At 38.8% G+C, this 25,170-nt stretch overlaps 1 protein-coding gene across 1 annotated transcript in view; it reads right to left on the bottom strand.

Moving 5' to 3' along the window:
• SUPT3H (SPT3 homolog, SAGA and STAGA complex component) overlaps positions 1–25,170 on the bottom strand; it is a 293,285-nt gene that overhangs the window by 63,630 nt on the left and 204,485 nt on the right. The gene's annotated exons all lie outside the window — the stretch shown is intronic.

The raw sequence follows: 25,170 nt of genomic DNA, 5'->3' as shown, positions 1-25,170 counted from the left end.
GATTAAAGAGAACGATTATCCTCTTCAGAAGCAGACAGCTTACTCACGTCTCTCAAAGAAGGAAAGCAGATTGTCTTAAGCATCAAGGAAAGGAATATAACTATCTTCCAAACAAGAACTCAATGAATAAATCATTACGTCTGGTAAGGACAGAACCATAACTAAAGATACAAAGTGGTATCAGGAGTGGCTGATGGCACCAAAACTTTACTTCTGCAGTGTAAAGGCCACACAGCTCAAGAAACCACGCACAAAGAAGGTAAAGTACGGGTGTGTTCGCACTAAGGAAAAAAAGCCCAACACGTTAAAAACCACACAGATGACAGCAATTTTGCTCTGACTCCCCCAGCACTTTTACATCTGACGGAATTGAAATTGCAGAGTTCTTTAATCTAATTTAATGGAAAACAAAAGGGTCGTTGATAAGCGCATTTGGAGACAGTCTATACAACCAGCGTTTGACCTTAGCAGTTTCTCAAATCAGAAAAAAAAAGAATCTCAATATTTCAGATGCACAGTTTCCTCCTCCATTCTCTGTCTTTTAGGTTACTCTTCTATGACACTCCAAGCCATCACTTACGAGATCTTGTTGACAGTCAAGATGTTCAATTTAGTTCCAAAGTAAACCACTAACTGTCCAGGAACACACCTGGATATTTCTTCTTTGTTTTCTTCTCTACCCAATCAATCATTTCTACTGTATTTTGACTTTTATCCACCAGGATAGACACTGTTCTGCTTAGACATTTTTCTGTCCTCCTATGTACGCTTCTGGCATCTTGACTACATTTTGTGGAGTTGCCGTTTCAGATAAGTAAAAATTTTCAGTTAATCTATTCCGTCACAACATTAAGTAAATCTAGATTGATTTTGTATCCTTTAAAAATAATTTTCACAATACATGCGGTAACTTCAACCCTGATCTAGCATAACCATAACTGAGATCTGCTTTGCCTCTGAATTAATTCAGTCATACTTTTGAAGGCAGAAGGCACCACCAGGATCATCTAATCTGAACTTCTGCATAGCACAGGACACTTCTCACGTAATACATCCTAGCAATGGCAGACCGAGAATTTCTTGTGTAATTTTATTATATGTTTTAGAAAGGCATCTAGTTTGGCTTTAATTTTTTCACATATTAAGAGGTAACTTCTTCAAATAATTTAAAATGCTAACTTTTTATGCAATATAATTTCAATTCTGTAATCACTGGCGTCTTTGTTTGCCAGTCAGAAGTTACTGGTTGGGTACTGCAAGGTACTACTGAAATAATTTAACTTTAGTGGGCAATCAAGCAGATTGAGGTTCTATATGACAAAATTTTCTTGACATTTTACACAGAAATGTGCAGGCTAGAAGAACCGTTGTTTGACATCCTTCTCCAACAACCCTCCCTCCTAGAGGCCTGTAGCCCAACCTCCAGCTTGAAAGAAGACTATTGCCAACACCAGATGAAGTCAGCTATGGCTTTCTCTAGCAAGTCTTGAAAACCTCCAAGGACAGAGATTTTGTCTCCTCTGGGTAACCTGCTCCAGTGTTGTACTAGTCAAAAAGGTTTCCAACGTCCTTGAAACCACCAAGCAACAATTTGTGGTTCCTGACCTTCTTTATTCTGCCCAGTACTACTAAGAAAATTTTGGTTCTATCATCATTGTAACTGTCCTTCAGCAGTTGTAGGCTGCTTTCTATTCTTAGCCTCCTCTTCTGCAGACTAGCAAAACTAAGAGGCTCTCAGCCTCTTCCGATAGGCCATGTGCTCCAGGGCCCCCAGATCTCAGTAGCTTTCAGCTAACCCTTTCCAGTTTCTCAGCAATTCTGTGGAACTGAAAGACCCAAAACTGGATGAAGTGTTCCAGATTTGGCTCAACAGCACCAAGTAGAAGGGCTTCAGTCTGCCAGACACATTTCTGCAAAACTGTGAGTTTTGCTTTAATATAATTAGATCAAACTGTTGACTCCTGTTCAACATGATGTTCATTATTGACACCCAGGTTCCTCCTAAGAAGGGCTGCTACCCACAGTTGGTATCCAGCCTGTACTGATGCATGGCCTTACCCCGTCCCAGACGCAGAAACTCAGTGAAGTTTCTCTTTCAGCTCAAGCTTCCACAACCTGTCTGGACTGAAACGGCATCAACCAGCATGCCAGCCACTCTTAATTGACTATCATCAACAGATTTGCAGAATGTGCATTTTGTATCTCTGCCCACATTTTTGTCCACGTTGTTGATGAAGATATCGAACAATATGGGCCACAGTATCAACCCCTGGGATACTCAGTTTTTACCTGTTGCCAACCAAAATGTCAAGCCGTTGGCTATTAACCTTCACACCCAGCAGTCCCAGGGATTTAAAACCCTTTGTAACAACAAGGAAGGTAACGACAATAAAAACAAAAAACCCTTCGCAACAACAAGCAAAATGACGTGAAATGCTAACATGAGGAGTTATGCTTGAATGCTTACCTGGAACGACAAAAAAAGACATCTAGAAATTTGACACGGATACCTTAACATTAACTTTTACAGGCATCCCATAATGTAATATGGAAACTACAAAAACAGATTATTCCCAAGAGCAGTTACGTTAAATTAAATGATTTAGCAATGGCTACTCCCAGCAAATAGATGATAAAACTTTGAAAATGCATGCAGTCAAAGGCAGTCAATACACCTCACAGTATGTTCACTATCAAAACATTGCAAGTTTCTTTATAATAAGTGAAACAAAAAAATACTAATCAAAGGGTTATTAAAAGAAAAGTGTTGCTGAGGGAGTTTTCCAATGGGGACTTAATTTCTCTCTACAAGTTGTGTACAGTAGTTGTCTAAACACTGAACTTAATTCTGTTCTTATATACTAAATGAATACTTACACCTACTATTTCTCTGTATTAATATTTTTATGTAGTAAAATTACCTACATAACTGTGAAATAAAATTGCTTTCCCCTTTCAATTCTCCTCTCTAAAATAAGTCTTTCTTAAAGGTGGATTCTAGGGAGATGCTCTAAAACACTACCAAATAAAATAGCTTTTATGACAGATAGCTGGAGTACATTTTCATCCCAATACACTTTAACAAAAAAAACCCCACGTCATGGCATGGAAACTCACAGTTCAAGGGATAAGGATAGCTGTTCCATCAGTCATACCAGTTTTAGAATAGTCTATAAATAACCAGCAAATGCAGGATAAAACCCCCAGAAGGATAGCATAGGCATATCATCTTCAAGGAAACGGTAAAGCAGAAGACAACAGCAGATCATCTTTCCTCTTCACTTCTCAAGATTATAAAAAGTAATTATTTTCTTGTACGCCATCCCCGCCTCGGAAAAATTTAATGTTCCCTTATCTCTATGTTTCTCAGGTATATTTTATAAACTCAATATGAATCAATAGCATGGGATAAAAAGGGAGAAGAAAGAGAGAGCACATTAACGTGAACACGGTGTTACTCCAGGCCAAAAGAGTTTAAAGAAAACGGCATTCAGTCTTGGGGAAGTCACAGAAAGTTTGTGAAAATGCTACAACCTGTACATAATGCTTTCTTCTAAGTCTACAGAACACCCACTTACTCTTCTTCACAGTCTTTATTTTTGAACTATTTTTTTTTCTTGAAAGCAAGAAATGAGACAGGACGCTTTAACTAAGAAACAACTTCAGTTTCATAGAAGTGAAATTTTCCAAGTTCTGTTCTGGTGAAGGAGTAGCAAGTCACTCCAGCAGGACCGAAGTCCTCTTCCATCCGTATGAAAGCAAGTTTGCTGCAAATCTTTCCTACATGAAGAAACACTGAGACCCCTAACGACACACCACCTTGAAGCTATCTCAGCTTGGAACCAGACACAATAAAAGACATCAGTGACGCTGCCCCACTGGTTTATCAAAAGAATGAAAAATCTATAGTTTTTACACCTTCTATAGTAGTACGAGTCAGTCTAAGCAGTTAAGAAGCTGAGTTATGTGGCGTACAGCACAGTTAAAATACTTTGCATGCTTTCCTTGGAACATGCTGAAGGATGCAGTAGATAGGACCTGGCACAGTAAATGTACACTTAGTCTTCCAAAAATGTGTTGCATTATATCTTTCTTTCAGCATGAAGAACTAAAAAGGAAGACTAAAAAGGGAAAAGAAAGAAAAGGTGAAGAGTTGCACGTTGTCACCTACCATGCAGGATGAAAAATAATCTTATTTTGATTCCATTTTAAAGCTTTCGCACTTGACATATAAAGCTCTTTGTGCGGGGGCGAAGGCAAGAGGCCAAATGTTAACTTGCTGACCGACCATTTCGTGTTTGAAGGAAATGTGCCGAGTAGCTTCTAGGCTGGAACATTTGAAAAACGTACGCAGCATGGCTGGACACCCCTGTGTTTGGCAACAAGGTTAACGATGACGATGCTGGCGCCCCAGCCTGTTTGCATATTCATATCGTGGCGTGATTTCCTGGTTTCCTTTGCTAAAGACCTCTTCGCTGAGTACCCATCACGGCTTCGAAGGAGCTAGGTGACTAAGCTAGGGAAAAAAAAAGTTGCCCTACAATGGCTGATATTAGTAACACAGTAGGCTAAAGAAATCATATTTTTATTTATTTATTTATTATTATTGTTTAGGCCAGAGAAGGACAGGGAATTGTACGCTGTACCTCTCAGTTCTCAGGCGGTAGGTCAAAAATTCCCCAGATTCAAAGAAATTTTAAAAAAAATAATCATGTGAGAAATAAAGCAGGAGGTAGCTCGGTATTGAAGAGCTTACAAAACATGCTGAAGGCACATTTTTAGTCTTCTGTATCTTGAAATTATCTGAGGATTATCACTATCTGAAGATTTGTGTTACATAAAGGAAAAAATGTATTTGCTCTTCTGAGAATCGCTTGAATTGGTAAGCAAAGAAAAAAAAGGGTTTTAAGAGTAAGCATTTTCAAAGATTGAGCTTACTCAGACTTTTATAAAGAAAATAAAAATGTCACTTGGGGAAAGATCAATAGCTTTTGTAATGTAATCCTTGATTTGGCTATAAAGTACAGACATACAGGGAATTTTTATCATTTTTGCCCACCTCTTATAGAACATACCATACATTCTGCAGTAACCATTAATCTGAACAAGTCTGCACAGCAAACTCGAGGCCTTTGATGTAATAGCGGTTTTGAGTGCTCATGTGTTTAGTACAAAGTTCCCAATATTAGTAGAAAACATGAGGTCTCCTTCTGGCAGACCAAGGTGATCCCAATTTTAATGTATATTCACAGTTATAAATAGTAAAAATAGTTTGCTTTTTTTTTCTACCCCAATAAACAGAGTTTAAGACCTTAAGAACCTTAACTTTTACAGACATGTTAAGGGTCTACAAGTGTAAATTACATGAAAGGAAGCTGTGGATGATGACAAATATTAATTTAAATAGATGTGTTCTGGGGTTTTTAATTAGAATTTTTCATTATAGAAAATTGATGATTTTCCATCCAGGCACAAAAGATGGGATTCACTTGAACAAGTTAGACATCTACAGTATCCTAACTAGCCACCTATAGTCCCTTTAGAGTGAAACAAGGTATTAGGCACTTTTAGAGAGCAACTAAACATCCATTTAAACTAGATGTTTTTATAAGCCAGATGAATCCCATCTATGAATTCATCTGAAGTTCATCAACTGTGGACATCAGCAACGGAGCCGTAGGGACATTGCTTCTGTCTAGATGTCCACAGTACAGACATCCTCAGAAAGGGAAGATGAACCCTGCTCTGATGAGTGAAGGACACCACCACCGATAGCGCAACTTCTGTTTCAGGGCTAAGCAACAGCCGGGACTAAAGAATGACTCAGTAAATTTGGTTCCTGCTCTGATCTCAAAGCAACGCAAGTATATACAAAGGCGGCTTTGTACCCCGGGTGTGTGTTAATTCCATTCATCTTCCTCAAAGCTTGGAAAATGTAATCTAACAAAGTATGTGCAGATAAGTGGGGGGAAGGGAGCTGGCAAGCCTATTTAAGATTATGTAAAAATTTCAAGGGAATTTTGAAGAAAGCCAAGCAAATGAAATTGCGCAGACAATAACAAAATGAATGGACTAATTCCCAGCAGTCATGATCTCATTGCTTAAGGAATAAATAAAACTGACCTCCTGATAGGGACTCACTGCCCCTGTAATACTTTGCCCTTCAACATATGCAAAATCTACACATACTGTATTTATTTGAAGCAGCGCCATATCGTATCCAAATTCCTTCTCTAAATTTATTACTGCGAGTCTGAAATGAAGAGCCGGAACCTGCAAACGAAACATTTCCATTCCATGGGATAACTTTGATTTCTACAGGAAACTATTTTTTTCTGCTACAGTAAGTGTCATGACGAATTTTGTAAAACTACGTGTTAAATTTATGGCTATCTTCTACCACCACTTTCCAAGAAACATAATTTTGGATAAATTACACTACTAAACTTAAAAAGTTATGTGGAATTTATTAATATATTAAGACAAGTGACCTTCCCTCGCTTTTCTGGTTGAGGATACTCTAACACCTTTCTGTGGTTTCCATCTGGCTGTACATAAAGAACTTTACATACCAGGTTAATATTAGGATACCTTTATGTCTTCTGGATGGCATTCTTCTGAACATTTATCCTGACTCCGTATCAATTCATGGATGAGGTTCATACAAACGGCTTTAGCATCTCCCAAGTAAAGCTTGCAATCACCAAAACAGGCATCGCTGCGTTCTTTGGAAGATATAAATGGCAAAGCAGCCCCTTTTGCATAATGGGTTTTAAATTTTTCCTCTTATTTGCAGTCACAATCAGCCACCACGCTCTATTTAATGAAAATACAAGAATTATAGAGGCTTATTTGTACGCAACAGGAAAATATTGTAAGCCATGAGAAATGTTAAAAATATTTCTTTTAGCTTTGTGACTACAGATATGGATAGGTAGATAAATAAAAAGACAGCTTAGAAACGTTTAGTTACTTAATATTTATATTGGATTCTATGCAAAGTTCCTGTAGTTATTATATTACATGTCATCTCAAAAAAATTCTCTAGTACGTCTCACCCTCATCGTATCTTCACCCATTACTTGCGGACAGCTTGGTTTTGAACCCGATTTACATACAGCCACTTGCATCCAGGAGAGGTAAGTTAGCACTGAGTAACTAAAGAGTTGCCTGACAAATAACCTGAGTCCCTGGAACCGCACTCCTTCCACCCCCCTGAAACCCTCCCCACCCTAGGCCGATGCGCTGTTTGGTCTTGTGGCCAGAAACTCGTGTTTTTCGCGCCGAAGTTGTTTATGGTTACGGATGGAGGCTGGTTTGGAGTGGTGCAGGCACAACATGTCTCCCACACTTATATATATATGCATAGATATGTGTATATATACACGTACACACATATATGTACCTATATGTACATATACCTACATGAATATGCATATATATTATATACATGTATACATATTACATACATGTACATAATATATATGTATATTCATGAATATACCTCTTACACTAATGTAATATGTATATTCATGAATATCCTTATACATAAGAATCATAGAACGTGTTATAGAATCACAGAATGTGTTGGGTTGGACGGGACCTTTAAATGTCATCTAGTCCAACCCCCAAAGGAAAGCATTAAAATTAATTAATTAAAATTAAATAAAATTAAAATACGTGGTACCACGTGTACATAGATGTGCTCTCCTTGGCACGTGACTGGAGAGTGCACAGTTACTTGAATTAACTTTTTCTGTTTGAAAACTTTTTCTGCCCGCTGTATTCAGAGAACAGAGTGGGATTCAAAAATGTATTCTTGCTTCCTTAACACAAGAAGTGGGTATATGGACATTTCACATTCAACTTGCGGCAATTACGCCACTGAGTTTTAATTAATTCTGTGGTTAGATTTTTATTCTTTTGGAATAGCCTTTCTAATTTGATAATTGCAAGACGTGGAACTCCAGATAAAAAAATCACATCATGAAATTCAGGGAATGAGTGAGTCACACATTGAGTTAAAACGGAAATGCTTCCTTCAGAAGAACAGTGACCGGTATGCATTACATATAAGCTGCACGTGTTTTTGTAAAGAGAGAGTATACTTTAAGATGAAAGTAATTGATAAGAGAGATGTCTCTCTCAACTTCACAGCCCGACTTTGGCTGCCTGATGCCTCTGGAACAGCCCAGGCTTCCTGACCAGAAGACAACCAGGACTTCAATATTCTAAACTCCTACCTGGGTTCTGCGACTAATTTGTCATCTGAGCATGACCAGTGCAAACAAAGGCTGAAATAATCACGGTTTAAGGCTCACGTCTCACAACTGTTGCAGAAAACCGTGGTCGTTTGCACTGACGCCAAATCATTGCAAAGTTTGTGCGCGGCGATGCCACGACACGCGCTCGCCGCCTGCGCCCGGCTCGCACAGGCTGGGGGAGAATAAGGCAAAATCCAAACTGCACAATGTGTCCAGGTACGAAGACCCTAAAAATCACTGTCTGAATTGAAAGACTTCAAGCAAAAGCATTGGGGTATTTCTTGTCATTGGCACTTCGTTCATGACTCTGAAAACAGAATTTGGCCCCGCGTGAATACTTCATTAGTCAAACGTTAATGACTGTGGGACGCTTGTTATTTATTTAACTATGCAAAATCTTCTACGCTGCTATTCTTATTGTTTCTTAATTTCCTTAAATATGAGCAAATTTATCTTCATAGTAGCTTTGTGAGCATTATCTCCACTATATACTCAGAAACAGAATAATAAAAAGATTATTTTCCCAAAGGCAGTTTGTTTAACTGTCAAACGCTTCTCTTTTTCTCTACTTTCTCTTTCTGATTTTCTAATTTTAGAGAGGAAAAGGAAAACATGGAGATTCCGAGATTTAACAAAATGATTTAGCATTTGGAATTAAGTTAATTTGAACCATCAGCTAATTTGGCTAATCTGGAACAATCTATTGAGGTATTTCCTTACACTATGCCTATTGATAAATATACCACAAAATTATTAAACATTTACATAAAACCAAAGAAACATATGATATCATTAATTCAAAACAATCACCACCATCCAAAAGCACTACAGGAGTTTTCTTATTAAATATCCCCATTCCCTTCTCTGGAAAAAAGAAAAAAAAAGAAAAATCTCAAAAAATATATTTTTGAATTGCATAAAACCTTCACAATAATACTTAAACCAGTTACATTTCATTTTGCGTAAGAAGTAGAACTGAAACTTTTAGGTGAAACTTTACTGATAGGCCATTTAAAAGCATGAACTTCACAATTTTGTGAACCAAATTTGCCAGATTTTGTTGCTTTGGTTGAGATTGGAGGAATACTTCGAGACTTTCAAGGCTGAAAGTCAAAGTGAAACTCATTGACTCGTGAAAAAGTCTGCAAGCGTCCGCTGGCACCTTTTAGCATCTGCAATTTAGATGTTCTGTACTGGTGAAACCACAATTTCTTCGCAGCGAATTTCCAATTAATTGTATCTTAAAAAATCTCAGCCATTTGACGGCAAAAAACCCAACAAAGTTGTTTTGGGGGGCCTTGTCGAGTCATCATAGCTTACATTGCCTTCGACAGAAGAAACAGGTCCACAGGTCCTATGTATCCTGGTCTCTTAGTCTGTAATGCCGACTGCCTCCCCAACACTCATGACTACTATAGACCCTTCATGCATTTATAAAAAATGAGGTGCCATTACAATAGTTTTGATGGGATTTTTTTTTTTCCTTAATCTTGAGACGAGGGGAAGGAGAGCAAAGAGCACCTACTGTATATGGATTCGTTACCATAAGCTTTACTGATAGTTTATCCTGTTTCCTAATGAAAGCAAAAAAAACCCACCCCACCGTGTCTCTATTAAAAAGCAATCAGATTTGGTATCCTGGTGACACTTTAAAGAGCACATTATGTGGGAAAACAAAATAAACATTTACCCTGGCAAATGAAAGTGAATTTGGGTTTTGACATACTTGGCAGGAAGGTAGAATTATATTCACGTCAAGTATGCAGAAAAGCTAATATAATATTTAAATATTTGCTTAAGTAATATAGAATTTAAAACAACACATTAGAAGAAACATTTTTCGTGAAATATTTTTAAGTTTTTTAGTATAGGACATGCCATGAAAGTAATATGTTCAGCTGAAATTTCAGACTTCCACAGCTTTGTTACACGTTCCCTTCACTTGTAAAGTGGCAGAGAGTCTTCATCTTCTACTGACAAGTCTTTATTTATATTTCCAAGACAAAGGCAGTTCTTATACTGATGGCTTAAACTGATAATGAGTATGTGCAGCTTTCCAAAGAAACAACCCTTGAGAATCTGAATCTTACAAATATTGATATAATGAGCTAATGTTAACACTATCTCAGCTAAATCCTACACCACTCGTCTACTGTTCAATACTACGCAATTATTTTAAAACTCCTTTAGTTTGCAACGAGACGTAATTCAGTGAAGACAGACCTTTATATCGCTCAGAAAGTATCTAAATGTTGTATGTCAACGACCTCTGAAATTCTCAGCTTTATTTAATAATGTAGCACTAATTCATAAATCGAGCTGGATACCGGATGCTCGTTTTAGTTTTGATAGTATTTTGATGCACTAAGTATGCAGATATTGGGTTTTCCTTTTTGAGTAGAAATCTAAATTAATATTAGCCGCACATACCCGCAAAAATCAAATTTATCAGTGTATCAGAATGATAAATGATTATGAAGTTTGAGGTACAATATTCTGAATTGCTAAGAGTATTTGTAAACATTTATTTTAAGACAAAGCTTAGCTTGATTTTATCTCATTTGGAGAGATATGCATAATTAGAAAATATTGTGAGACACTTCTAAATTGCCATAATAATACCATAATAATTTAATGCAACAACGCCACTCTTTATTGTAATTGTAGGTTGTAGAAATGTGTCATTTGAAGACCGCTTGAAAACAATTCATTTAAACATAATCTGATTTCTAAATTTAATTATGAACTATTAAACTAACTGCTCAGATTTTCGGTTCTCCTAAATCAGCGCAGCTCCTCTGAGTCCCACCATAAGAGAGAAGCCATTTATTTCAAACCAGCAATTAGAAGCAATATAAAGAGTATTCGGACTGTAAGACATAAACAAAAAGGGCTAGTTTGGGGATTTTGACTGTCAATCTTCTTAGTTTGCAGTGCCTAATATGCAAATTGTTATGCCGCGTTCATAATAGCTTTGGAACATAGTATGCATTCATCCAGCCTGTTCCAGAAATAAATTTAACAAGAGACTATTCCCTGCACACATTCCTAAAACTGCTTGCAATGAAAACCAATACCTTCCAAAGATGTTAGCACCGTCCAATTCAACGTGCAAAACTTTCAGTCACTTACAAAAAAGGAAAACAGGTAACATTTTTAAATATGGAAAGAATGATCCTTTTTTATTCTACTTTTATTCCACAGTTGGTCAAATGATTTTAAAAGGTAGAAAGCTTTGAATGGAAGAGCTTAGCAAGAGATATCCAGAATCCGACCACCAGGATAAATCTCCTGAAAAGGAAGCCATGGCTCTAATTCCTGTTCAAAATCCGTTATCAAGATATTGAATATATGCTGTAGTCCGGGTTGATACTCTTATTGCTGGGCACTGACAGCTTTGTAAATTTAACCTGAAAATGAAAATAATTTAACTTCGGAAATGTCAAAACCTGTTCGTGTTTCTAAGGATTTCTTTCATTCTACTTAGATTTTCTTGGAAGTTCAGGCTGACTGAAATGAAAAGGTTAGGGGTTATTTGGGAGCTGGAGAGGTGGCAAGGTGAATCAAAGATTTAGGAAAAAAAAAGACAAATTAAAAAATCACACAGCCCTACTCACAGAATAATGGAAAAATGTCTTAGTTAAAAATATTATACTTCATAATATAACATAATTGGGACACAAGGAACAATACCTTTAATATCGGGATTTTGAAGCACAGTTTTGAAGGTTAAAGTCTATCTAGTATTAAAAGTGCTTATAGTGTAGCAACACCAACTACCACAGTTTGGCATCAATTACTTGACTGCACTGTTAGAAGCTGCTGTAGATTCTGATGCCATCGTAGAGGCTGTTGGAGAAAATGTACTCTTCATTGGTGGTTGCTTGGCTTTCGCAGGATTTCTGAGTTTTTCTGCCATTTTTAGAGTCAGATCTAGCATTTCTTAAAGACGCCAATGTCTCTGCAGCATTTTTTTTCTCTTTCTTTAAAATACAATATAGGGTAACAAGGGTAGCAGGCACATTTCTTTAAACACTGGAAGAAGAAATCAGATCTCCAGCCTTGGGATACATCAAGAGTTAACTCCCATTTTGAGAAGGGTGCGATTAGTAGCTGGAAATCTGCCTGGGTTTAGTACATCTGAGGATGCTATTACAATTTTCAGATATAAAATAATTAGCTGATGATATGAGCTGACAGCTAATACATCTACAATAAACATTAAAAAAAATTATTTCCAAGCGGATGTAGAGTATGTGTTCCGTTCCTAAGCTGTTTGATATGGTCTGTGTAAGGAGCTAGGACTCGATACCAGATGCTCTGTGTTCTACAAGCTTTTTCTGCAGATGTCTGCAGCCTGAGAAAATCAACAGCGCTTTGAATAACACTCCTAGTAAAAGCATCTTCTTGTCAGAGTCACTGTATGATATAGGATATGAATCCCACACACGTGGATGAACTGATTTTAAATAATACCATCTGACAATGGTAGAAAAAAAACTCTTAGTAGGTCTGACAAAGTCCTGGAAATGGCTGTTAGCCTTGGGAAATAAAATCCAGCCCTCTGACAGAGACTACCCGTCCTTCTTTCGTTTGATCAAATGGAAAACCAAATTTAATGATTGCTTCCGAAGTTCCAGAGGCAAAGTTTCAACAGCACTTAACACTCCTACTGAGGAGCCCGTATCTTTGCTCCTTGCACATGCCACTCAAAAGAAGAGTCTGGAAAAAATGTTTAAGAATTATTTGAGAATAAAATATATGCATCTTAATGTATTTCTGCTGTATTTACATTGCTTTCTTGCCATTGCTTTTAATGAAATTTCTTTTAGAAAACGGAAAGAAAATCAACTTAAGCCCCTAGTGTGCGTTACACAGATACCAACATGCCAAAGAAATTCCAGAAGCCTGCCACTACCTGCACACCAAAGCGAAAATATTTACACCTCAAGCCATAAATCCACACATTCAACTGAGAAGAATAATTTTTTGCTCAAAAAATCTGTGCCCCCCCCCAACTTGATAAAGATTGTACTGAATTCACAGAAATCCATTTCTGAAATCTATTCTCTGTGCAAAATCAGTATTTTTTTCTAGTGATATACAGTATTATGCTCTTGCCTTCCATGAAACTCCAGGTCCACTTGTGGATGGACTTTGTCAAGCCAAAGCAGCAGCAATGCATAATTTTTGCCACATTAAAGTTAGCTAAAGGCGAACCCTTGATTATTAAATGCTGATCAAATGCTCATCTCAAGAATATTTGTAAGATTAAACTCTGCACGTTGACTCCATGAGGACTTTATGCAAGGTAGCTAGCTGAAAATAAAAACTGTTAGAGATTTTCCCGAGTACCCAAATTAAAATAACCATTTCCGATTCATTTAAGGAAGGTGTATAACTCTCTAGTTATCCTCAAATTTAATCAAAGAGGTAGAGCAACGTGGAAGAAAAGAGGAGTGCAAATTTAAAGGGGCAAAACATACGAGTGTCCTATACAAATGGGAATATGCTACTTGTGTAGAGTTAATAATTATGCCAGCTTATTACCCAGGCTGTTCCGTTAGCAACGATGCGGGTCCGTTTTTCAGTGGATTGGGTAAGGATGCATCTCACATTTTGCAACATGTAAAGCTTAATTATATTACTTCACCGTTTCAACAGACACTTAAGATGCTTAAATCTTGCTGCTCCTGATTCCATAGCCGTGACACATGTGTGAAGCTATCACTGAGTGCAATTTTGCACAGCAGCCAGATCATATTCTTACGGAAGAATACAGCAAGCAACATTATAGATAAAATAAACCACAACGACTGAGACAAAATGAAAGACAGAAAACCCTGTTCCTTGTATACATAAAACGTCTATTCCAGGAAATACCAGCAGTTACAGATTACAGAAAGTGCAGAAGCTGGAAAGTCCAATTATACGCTACCTAGACTTTTAAACAGTTTTTAGAAATTCGAGATGGTCTATCATCTATGTGTTTTATAAAAGCTCTTCTATTTCTACCCCACCTGCCATTTTAATATCCGAAATGGGAAACTTCAGGACAGAATCATAGAATTGTGGAATAATTTACACCAGAAAGAGCTTGGGACCTTTCCAGAGGTCTCTAGTTCAACTCACTGCTCAAAAGAGGTCCCGTTAGACCAAATGGCTCAGGACCATGACCGGTCAGATTTGGAATATTTCCAAGGCCGTAAACTTCCTCAAGCTCTCTGGCCAACCAGTTTCAACCTTTGGTCAGAACTTTTTTCCTCCATTACATATCAGTCCAAATGCTGTCCTTTACCTCACAGCCTGTCACCATGCACTGGCTAGGTCTGGCTCCGTCTCCTCCGTATCCTGCATTAATCAGTTGTAGACAGCAATAAAATTTCCCTTCGGCCTCCTCTTTTTCAGGTTGAACAAGCTCTAGTCTCCCAGCCTTCCGTGATATGTCAGGTCCTCCAGGCCCCTAAACTTCTTGACGACCCTCTGCCAGACTCGCTTCAGTATGTCAAAGTCCTTCTTGTACAAAATCGGACACAGATTCCAGCTGTGGTCTCACAAGTGCCAAATAACGGGGAAGCATTATTTCCCTTGACCTGCTGGCTAACCTCTTGCTAACGCAGCCCAATATGTGGTTGGCCCACAAGCTGAACTGTTGCATGGGGTTACGGCATCCCACATTTGCTTTTGTTGTACTTCATGAGGTTCCCATCAGCCCATTTCTCCGGTCTATCAACAAGGTCCTTCTGAACGGCAGGCCTGCTTTCCAGTGATTTGACTGCTCTGGTATCATGATTCAGTATTTATTCGCCACTCTATGAATTACCGCTTTTATTTGGTTTATAAGATCCAACGCCTAATCATTTCTCAGTTTAATGCATAAAGAGAAAGAAATGCTTCAGGAAAATGCAGTACAAAGGGAAGCAACTACCCCGGTTAAGAGGAAATGTCCTTTGCTTACTTTAATTCCTTGCACATTAGTTTATATGGAAAGCTGATAAAACTAAAATCACATTAACATGCATACTTTGCATTCTGTATTGTACACGCGTTCTTCTTAATCTCAGCGCTAAAATGACATCTCTTTTAAAAATCTGCCATAGGATCCTATTTTAGGGATAGTCTAAGTGTCAGGTGTTAAGCGTAGCTCTATCAGAATCAGCTTTGAAACCAAAAATGCCGGTATCGCTAATATACCTGTTAATTCCAGAGGAAGCAATTTGCTTACTATTAGATTATCTTAATGACCTTCACCTTAGGCAACAGACCATTTGGCTTTCCTAACGACATCTGAACTCTAGTGTGAATGTCGGTGGGAAGGCTTGGTCCCTGGTGGCTTTGCAAATGGGAACGAAAAATGACAACACTTGTACTTAGCAACTGGGTAATATGTAATCAAATCTTGTGACGTGCTGGCTTTTAGACTGGAACGTACTCAAAGGAGGATGGTGATACCTAGATAGTGACTACTGAGTGAATCAAGCGATCCTCGATTTTTTTGTTTAAGTGCCTGTGACAGATGTTCACAAAATCTTATCTGAATTCAATCAGCTACCAGGGGCAATAGGGACCAGAAGCTCGCAAAATGACTTCTTTACTCCCGAGGAGAAAAATTGCACTAGTCCCGGCTAATCCTGTGGTCAGAAGGAAAAAGGGAAAACGAAACCCCAAACCCAGAACAAAAGGAGAAAAGCAAAGATCGAATATACGTAAGGAGAGACAGAACAAATCCCCAGTTAGCCCAGGCACCAACAGTAGCTAGCCATAAAGGCTTAGGGAATAGTATAACTACAAGACAAGCTTATAATAACTATTTTCCTGAATAGTCATACAGCGCCCAGTGATGTGTGTCTCAGGCACTGCCTTAACCAAATGCAACGTTTTTGTATTCAACAGCCTTCAATAGATTTTATTTTTCCCCCCGTTCAATAGATCTGAGCTCATTTTGGTTATATTTAGCCGGAGTGCAGCCTGAAAATGCCTTTCAGTGCTCCTCTATCAGGTCTGTACGCTACGGGCTGTGGATGGAGAGGCTGTGAGGACACACAGCTTGCTCGCTCGGCTACCACAGGGCAAAAGCCCATTGAAGACAAAGGGATTCTTAGTAATTTTGTAGAAGGTGTTTGCAGGGCTGACCCATGAGCCTGATTAAAACTAGGTTTTGGTTCCTGGCTGGAGTCTAATACTGAGAAAGGCATTGTTATTCCCTTAGCAAATATACAGAGTAAGGAGAGGAAAAAAAGTGGCTTCTCTGCTCTACCTGTCGTGTCTAGAAATAGCAGATTAATGAACCTTCAGGTAAGTTAAGTTCGCACTGCCTTAGATTGAGAGGCACGCATCTCAATCCTGCGGATAAAGCAGGATATCCTATCCTACGGATAAAGCAGGAAAAACCCCTTTCCTTAATGGTGGTTCGTGAATGTTCTCACCCATCTGTTTAATCCAGGACCTTGCCTGTTAAATCTCAGAACCCTCTCTTCTACAGCAGTCGAAACAGAAGAACACCATCAAACCTCCTTCTACTTCATGCCATAGGGAACCTTCCTCTATTGTCTTCACGTTTTTAGAAGATAAAGCTTTTTGTGATATGAATCCTTGCATGGAAGGAGAGAGGAATTCAGGAGCGCACATTGAAGCTTGGTCAAAGAGTGGCTGATGCCCCAAGGTGCTCCTGCACCACGGAGCTTTGCAGGTGGGAGCGAGAGAAGCGGGTGGTCGGGAAGCTTTCTGCTTCAGGGACGGGGTCTCTGCGCTGAGGTTTCTGTCTCACTCTTCACAATAGCATCAGAAAATCTCTTCCTTGCAACAGGTGAGGAGTGGGAATGTCATAGAGCAGTACTGTGTTTGAAATGTTTATGTAATTTTCATTTGTGGGACAACTCCATGGATTTTTCTTTTGAGTTTTGTGAACCCCGTGCAAAACACTCTCAAAAATGGTTTTATGCAAGTGACTAATTCTTTCAGGAAAGCTTCAGATGTTAAAACTGTTCACAGGATAGGCCTGGTTAACCTCTTAGCCTAAGAAATAAATTGGGGTTTTTTTCTTTATTAAGAAAGGACTTAAGTATTAGGCTAATGGAGCTTAAAAGATTAGTAATTTGCTACACAAAGGTTCAAAGACATGAAAAAATAACTTCCCCCCCCACAACGCATCTAAATTACATCCTGTCTTATAGAAAGGATTTGCATTATCACATCCCTACACAACCTCAGAAACACAATTCATTATCAGCGCGGATTTGTTTAATTATTTTAAAGAACGACAGCAATTTCAATAACCTACTACCAATGGGACCTTTGTCAGATTTCAGCATCATTCCTCGTTCCCAATTCTCCAGAGTTTACATAAACAATAACCGTGTTGTGAGTACCAATACCTGGTCCCTAGTTTATCTAAGCAACAAACATGTTAAACACAAGATCAGAAATAATCACAATATTAAAATACACTTAGAAGGAGAATGTTTCATTAGTCTTACATTTGGCTCCTAATCAAATGCTCCACGGAAATACTGTTTATATGTATGTGCGTCTACATTTAATCATAGATATAAATTATACACATATAAAGTTTCCTTCCAAAAGCTAAGTTAAAACCCGGTCATTTGCGTGTCAAAATTACAACAGCCCAGAATCTTCCTCTTCCTCAGAAAAAAACAGTAGCAAAAAAATACTCAAAGAACTGAAAGACAGAAAAGCAAATAACACCTTCTCCTCCCAGCAAAACCGCCTAAATTTGCAGTATGAGCAACGCTCACTAAAATGCTCTAAAACCAACAATATTTTACTAGGACTGAGGACCCACACAATTTATGTAACCATAGCAATCAACCCCGATGTGAGAAAACCCTAATAATCTTAGATTTGTAGCAGCCTAAAAAGTCTGTTGATATTACTGGCTCTAAGAAGAAATCTTTTCCACTTGATAGCTTTTTCCCATTCTGATGAGAATAACACAATATTTACAGACGTATAGGTAATAATGAAAAACTGTTTCTGTTTATTTTCTATTTACCTTTAACCAACTCAACCATTACCCAAGAGAAATAGTGTTTTCGCAGTGTCCCAAACATTCCCAAGCAATGTGTAATCAGAGAAACCATTCATACCGGCAGGCTTGTTTTTATACCGAATAATGGTTACGAACACTTTGATGCCCAGACAGCTAATTTACAGTTGAGACGCTACTAGCGGTGCTATCTTTGCACTCATCTGGAAACATTGGAGCGATGCAGTGAAGTTAATTCCCTCTATATTTGGATTCTTAACTTTGGTAAGGTAGGTTTTGCAATATTGAAAAAATATCGCCTACAGAATAAAGGGTTTTTTCTTGGCTGACATTCCATCTACGTTCTTTTTAATCTTTGCATCTGTGTATATCAAAAGAAGTAGTCAGTATATAGGGAGCTGGTGTTGACCTTATAGTCTATTAGAGATCACCATTACACTCTTTTGTTCTTATCATCAAGGTCCTGCATACACAGAACTTCAGTCTCCAAAAAGAACCACCCCGGAGGCACCAGAAGTACTTTTCCCAACATCTGATGAATTACACTCAAATGTGACTTAAATATTTGGTTTTGGAAAAGGAAAAAAACAAAGAAAAAGCATTTTCCTCTCTGATCTAAGACACGAACTTCCCCCTGGATTGGTTCTCTCTCATTTCTGAGTACAGAAGCTGGCCTAAGTTACTGGGATGTTTAAACTTTTTCGGCAGGTCCAGTTCAGTGAAGTTCAGCCCAACTTGTGGTAGCAACACTCCGAGCTCTCACAGCAGCTTAAGGGGGTGGGAGGAGGAGATCCTGGGGTTTTTTGTCACTGTTCTGGGAAAACAGTGTCCTTGGGCAGAAACTTTCCTACTCCTGTTTGAGTACCTTACTTGGCCATTGCAAGTCCTTTTTCAAATTCAAGACAACTTCCCCTTATTTGGCCTGGACACACAGATGAGGTTGATACTGGTTTACACTTGAGGTTGCAATTATTCTGTCCATACAAGAACGCATGGGAAGACATATGGTTTTTAATGCTACAGCTTGTCCTTCTGTGTCACATCACTGGGATCCCTTTGCCCACATTTGACAATATTGAGTAAAGAACAAGGAAATTTATTTTCCACTCCCTTTGTTCAAAACTCAGTGTCTTAAAATTTGAGGCTATAACCTGAGTTGCTGGTGTAAATGATATAATACTAGAAATTCTGTATGTGGACCAGCACAAGACAAACACATGATAGATCTGTGAGAGTATTTCTTAAAGACAGCACAAAAATGCAACACTCCCATTAGACTCTTATTCTCAAATGAGCCTGAACCGTACGTACTTGTAGGCACATACACTCCACCCCTTTACCAGTTTCCCCGAACTCAAGCCTCCTCCGCTTCTAATACTTTCTGTCCTAGTCTTTCAGCCTCCACTCTCCACATACGGCCAGGAGAGAAGCAGAATGGTCGCTGACAACACCGAGAAATTCCCTGCAAGATAAATACACCCAGAGGAGCCTACAGAGCTGTGTCGCTCCCTGCAAAGAAGATACAAACATTTGATCAGCTGCTCAGTTCTCTAAACTCCACTATTTATACTGCCCGGGTCTCCAGTAATTACAGTGGGAGACGAGACACTTTGCTCACATGCAAAAACCCAAAACAAATTTAAACATTTTCATCTGTAGCCAAATCTTACCCCAAGATGCATTCTTTCATAGGGCGTAGCTGTTAAAATCGAAGAAGCGTTAGCGCTTATAAACTGTGCTTCTAAAATGTAATACATCAGATTTGGGCGCAATATTGTGAGATAACAGAAGTCACCGGTCAACTAAATGCAAAGGTTCTGTGCCAAAATACATCTTCTATCAACAAGAATCTGAAATCACTAAGGAAGTTAAAAATGACCCTTTCTGCAGAAAAATAAGTTTATCATAAAAATTATATAGCAAAAAAAAAAGATGTGCTCTGAGAAACAATGCCCTGATGCTTAGTAACATAAAACTTCCTCGTTTGTCTTCTGGCATGCAGTTTTTATTAAGTACGTGTTGTCTGTACGACAGCACTAAGCTTTCCATATGGGCTTTAAATCAAATTCCCGTTTGTTATAGATACACCCGGCATGAGCAGACACTCCCTAAAGAGTAATGACCCCACACAGCACTCACACTGGCATAATTTTCACCAGCGAAATGAGCACAGTAGTACTAAAAGGACTCAGAGCTCTTTCTAAATCATTTCCTGCTCATTTTCTTTGTTCATCCTTTCCAAATTAGTACCATGAATTTAAGCACTTCAACACCATCTTTTGGATCCTCCCTGAACAGAAGAGCTCATAGAGTTTTCTTCTGAATTATTTCACAAGATTTTAGCTGTCTCAACCAAAAAATACCAGGTCCGTGCCCTAGCTCCATGGGCAGTCAACATGGAGCAACCTGTGTCAGTGCTCCTGCACTCCAAACCTCCCAAAGAGAGCGGCCACATCCAAACCATGCCATGGAGAGAGCTCCCGGCCCAGGCTGCCTCCCAAACCAGGCCTAGGATTTTTTCGACAACGCTGCCTGGCTCAGGTCAAAGTGTGACCACTCAAGAGTTGATGATCATATTCCAGTAGGAAGGAATCTCCTTGGTCACTATTTTCATACTGCATGCCAGGTCTACCTTATTTCTATGATTGAAGAGTGGACTTCCAGAACACGATTCCTTGTACCCCAGGGTGCATCTAGGTGTGTTTAGGTGTGTTTGACGGACACAAATTAATTGTATCTGAACACAGACAAAATTAAATGGGAGTAATTTAACCTCATGTGAACAAAGGGCGTATTCCCAACACACCTACGCTTTATTGCAATCTACGGCATTTTGCAGAGGGCCCATTGTGAGCTCTGTACAGAAGCATCCCGATGAACAGCACAGGAAAAATCACATCCACAATGGACTTCCTAGAATAAAAATAGGTATCTGCAGTTTTTCAATACCTAATGTAATTCATAGGTCAATACACCTTAAAGAACAACAAGCTTCTGCCAATCCCTTTCTGTAGGGACGTAACTTCGGTTTAACGTTTTGCTGGCATCTAGCCTGTCTTCAAGGTAGTGTATTCTTCTAGGGAAGTTATTTTCCCTCCACTGTTTATTCAAATTTGCAATGTACTATGAAAGCATTACAGTAGCTACTGCAACTGAAGGATTGCCGTAGAACATCTGAATGTTGGAAATATATTCCTAAATTAGCAGTCAGAGTGACAGATGAATGGTGTTGCTCTTAATCCTACGGGAACAAAAGTGAAACGGAGCATTCACAGCGCGATGCTCTGCGCATTCCTTTGTACGTCAGTTCAGATTCCTGATGGGAAGACTTTTTCCTGGTGGGGGAGGTGGAACTATAAAACAAATGATAAAAAATAGGCATTGACAGAATGAGACAGAAGCCAGCTTCACAATGATGTTGACTTAGTTTTAACATAGCTGTACTTGATTTTAATAACAAGGCATGGTAAATTTGATAGTGGTTCTGATAGGAAAATTTAGCAGAACTGTTACCATTCACATAACTGTTACCATTCACCACAACAGAACGCTGTCACCGTTCACAAAATCACAGCCTGTGATTTTGAAACCTGCAGCTGGTTTCACTGTGGACACGTCACCTGAGAGGTTCAGAGTAGCAACGTAAGGACACGAACACCCAAAACTACATCTGTACCTAAACCGCAAAATAAGGAAAAATGCCAAGATTTTATACGAGTACGCACCTTCTTCCCACACGGGTTCAGCCATATCCCACAGAAATCCCAACCCTCCCCTCTAAACGATTTCTAAGAGACAGAAGAAAGCAGAATTGCGAATTGTGGATTCTGTCACACAACAGGCAATAGAAGGGGAATTGAATTCCCGAGCACCACCAGCTCTGGTTATTCCAGAGCCTAACCTGTTCAATAAAAAAGGCGTGTTAGGTAAATCACAGCTAGATTTTATTCTCAAGAGACCGTCACCTGTTATGAAGACAGCAACTGTGATGCGGAGAGCTCTCCTTCACGTGCACAGTTGAATTACATCCACGAACAAGAATAGTTTATTCCATCTATAATGCTTCTTACTGTGAGGAGCAGCGTTTCACTGCTCTTTTACTGCCGTCTTAGGAGGGCAAAATACTAACTGTTATGGAGTGAGACAGGGCTGTTATTCCAGTTTTTATTTTGTTTTGATTCTGCCAATACAGGCGGCTGGTTTGCCACTATCCATTGCTATTATTGAAGCTTTTATTATAATAAGTCATGATCACAAAGTATCGGTAACAGAATCATGTATTATAACATAGTAACATGAATTTTGTTCTTAGATTTGTTCTGTATTTTAAGAGCATTCCACTTTCCTTTGCACATTGTTATTATTACTGTTCTAGAGATGGTCCCTTTGCTTCAAATTAAAACCCCAGGACACATCAATAAGTTCCACATACAATTCCAGAAGAATGTCCTCTCTTTTTAATATAACAGCGTTAGTGGGCATTTTTCAGTCAAACGTGTAGAATTGTTTGGTCTCCTTTAGTGATGTTTGAAAGTGGCTCGGAGCTTTGCTTACTCCTCCGTGGGACAAATACGGAATAGACCTCAACAGCAAGCGATGAAGTCTTAGCTCTAATTTTATAAAATGTTTTAAAAGAAATGAGTATAAACAATATTTGCTTTTTGTATCATAACTGAAACCATACCGCTAAACAATCATATCCTGTTTAGCCCATAATGACATCAGAAATATATGTTTATCATCTGCTCTGGACAACTTAGCATGATTTTGGCCCAAGGCAAAGTGGAACTGAAATCACTTACAGTTGTCCAAACCAAGATAACCACACATTTCGGGGGTAATTGATACCTAAAAGGAACACTGCCTTTAGATCCCAGTTCATGATTTAAGTCCACTAATTCCTTAAAGAACGCTGTTAGAATTTCTAAAGTGTCTATTGGATTTCCTCCAAAACTTACCATGGATTAAACAATCTACTGCACAAAGAAAACGTGATACACGAGACCAGCCCATCCACTAACAACTCTTCCTTTAGGAATGGATCACATTTCCTACTATCTTTGATTCCTTTACACCCACCTCAAAGTGACAACAAAGGCCCAAACAAAACAAAGCCAAAAATATGTTAAACATTTTGAATAGCGTGTCTCAACCAATCTTCCGTGTTTTGTCATTAGTTTTAAAAACTAATAAGAAAATACACAGTACTGCCTTCGTACCTGGATCTATTCTAAAGTAGAGCTTGATTTTTGTCTTTTTTTTATCATGGAGAAAGATCAAGAGTTCACAAAATGTAATAAAGTAGAGCAATAGAGAAGAATTACTTTATATATATATATATATACAGACAAATACCACCCCCCCACACACACAGAGTTCATGAATTATAGTCTAGTGAGAAAAAACAAAACTTGTAGCCAGATGAAGGATAAATATTTGATTACAGGAACACATTCCTTGACAGACATAGAGTCAGATTTGTCCTTGCCTAGGACGGGGAACTTCATACTTCTAGTAACTTGTGGAGTTTTTTAGACTGAAAAAATATAATACTGGAAGGACAGAAAGAATGTAAAGTCAAGCACATAACCCCTTCATTCAGAACAGTGCTGTTATGTATTTTTTTGTGTACAAGCTCAAAGGATTTGCCTGCCTTTATGCAAAACATAACATTTTGCGTAAATAAATAAGAAGGCAAAGAAAAGAAAAGAAACCATCAGTTTCCAAAACACAAACAGTGATTGGGAACGACGGCTCCACGGCACTTATTTTCAGCTGGGGAAAATTGGGACTTCTTCCTTGCCAACTTCGTAGAGCGAAGGGATTCTTGATTAGATTTTGAGTAATTGTAATGGGGAGAAGGAAGGGGGAAAAGGACTGGGGAAGTCCTAGTTCTGAAAAGGGGCTCCATTAAGAAGAAAAAATGAGACTTACAACTAGGGCAGGATAAAAATCGGGTTATTTCTTAGAATTTTCCATGAAATCCTTAAAGCGAAATGAGGCCCTAATAGTCAAATATTATATACACCAATATTACTGAACACATCAGCCACCTCAGCATAGAAAAGAAAATCAAACCATCGTAACCAGCTTCTACCACCGCAAGGGTATAAAAAGCACTCTAAAAATAGCAAGTTTCCAACAGCCACATATACTAAACTACTGAATAAAAATGATGGAAATTAGCCCAAACATTCGTGTGGAATTGTGAGCGTGCTCCTGGCACAATTTTGGCCTTGACATCCAGTTGCCCACACAAGACATGAGGAGGAACTGAGCATGAAGAGGGGCCATGAACTGTTCTCCATATTCGATCTGGACAGGGCTACCAAAAAGACAGGGTAGACCTGTCCACCTACAGAAAATTTAGCCAGAGGGACCCAAGCCAGGCCATGTCACCTGCCTTCAAGGCGAGAGAACGGATACAGCCTTTGGATCTTATAAATGATTCACAGTAAATAATGCAAGTAAAAAAATATCAGGATGCTCTACCGATAGAGAGGACATAGGGTCAATAAGAGGGTAGATTTAGATTAGATTTTTCTCTCTGAGAGTGGTGAGCCCCTGGCCCAGGTTGCCCAGAGAAGCTGTGGCTGCCCCATCCCCGGAGGTGTTCAAGACCAGGCGGGACGGGGCTTGGAGCAACCTGGTCTGGTGGGAGGTGTCCCTGTCCAGGGCAGGGGGCTTGGAACTAGATGATCTTTAAGGTCCCTTCCAAGCCAAACTATTCTGTGATTCTATGAGATCTATAAGGTGCTTGATCTTATATAAGACCTATGACTTGCTATGATATGGTATCTTGTGCCAGTACAGCTAAATCCCAGTGAAAATGAGTAAAACTGGTATCAAAACCAACTAGCATCAAAACCATCGTTCCACAGACTTCCATGCCAACACAGC

Source organism: Chroicocephalus ridibundus, chromosome 3 (assembly GCF_963924245.1).
Source record: "Chroicocephalus ridibundus chromosome 3, bChrRid1.1, whole genome shotgun sequence".
Classification (NCBI taxonomy): domain Eukaryota; kingdom Metazoa; phylum Chordata; class Aves; order Charadriiformes; family Laridae; genus Chroicocephalus; species Chroicocephalus ridibundus.
The sequence above is the reverse complement of the archived record's forward strand: the minus strand, read 5'-3'. Positions and strand labels throughout refer to the sequence as shown.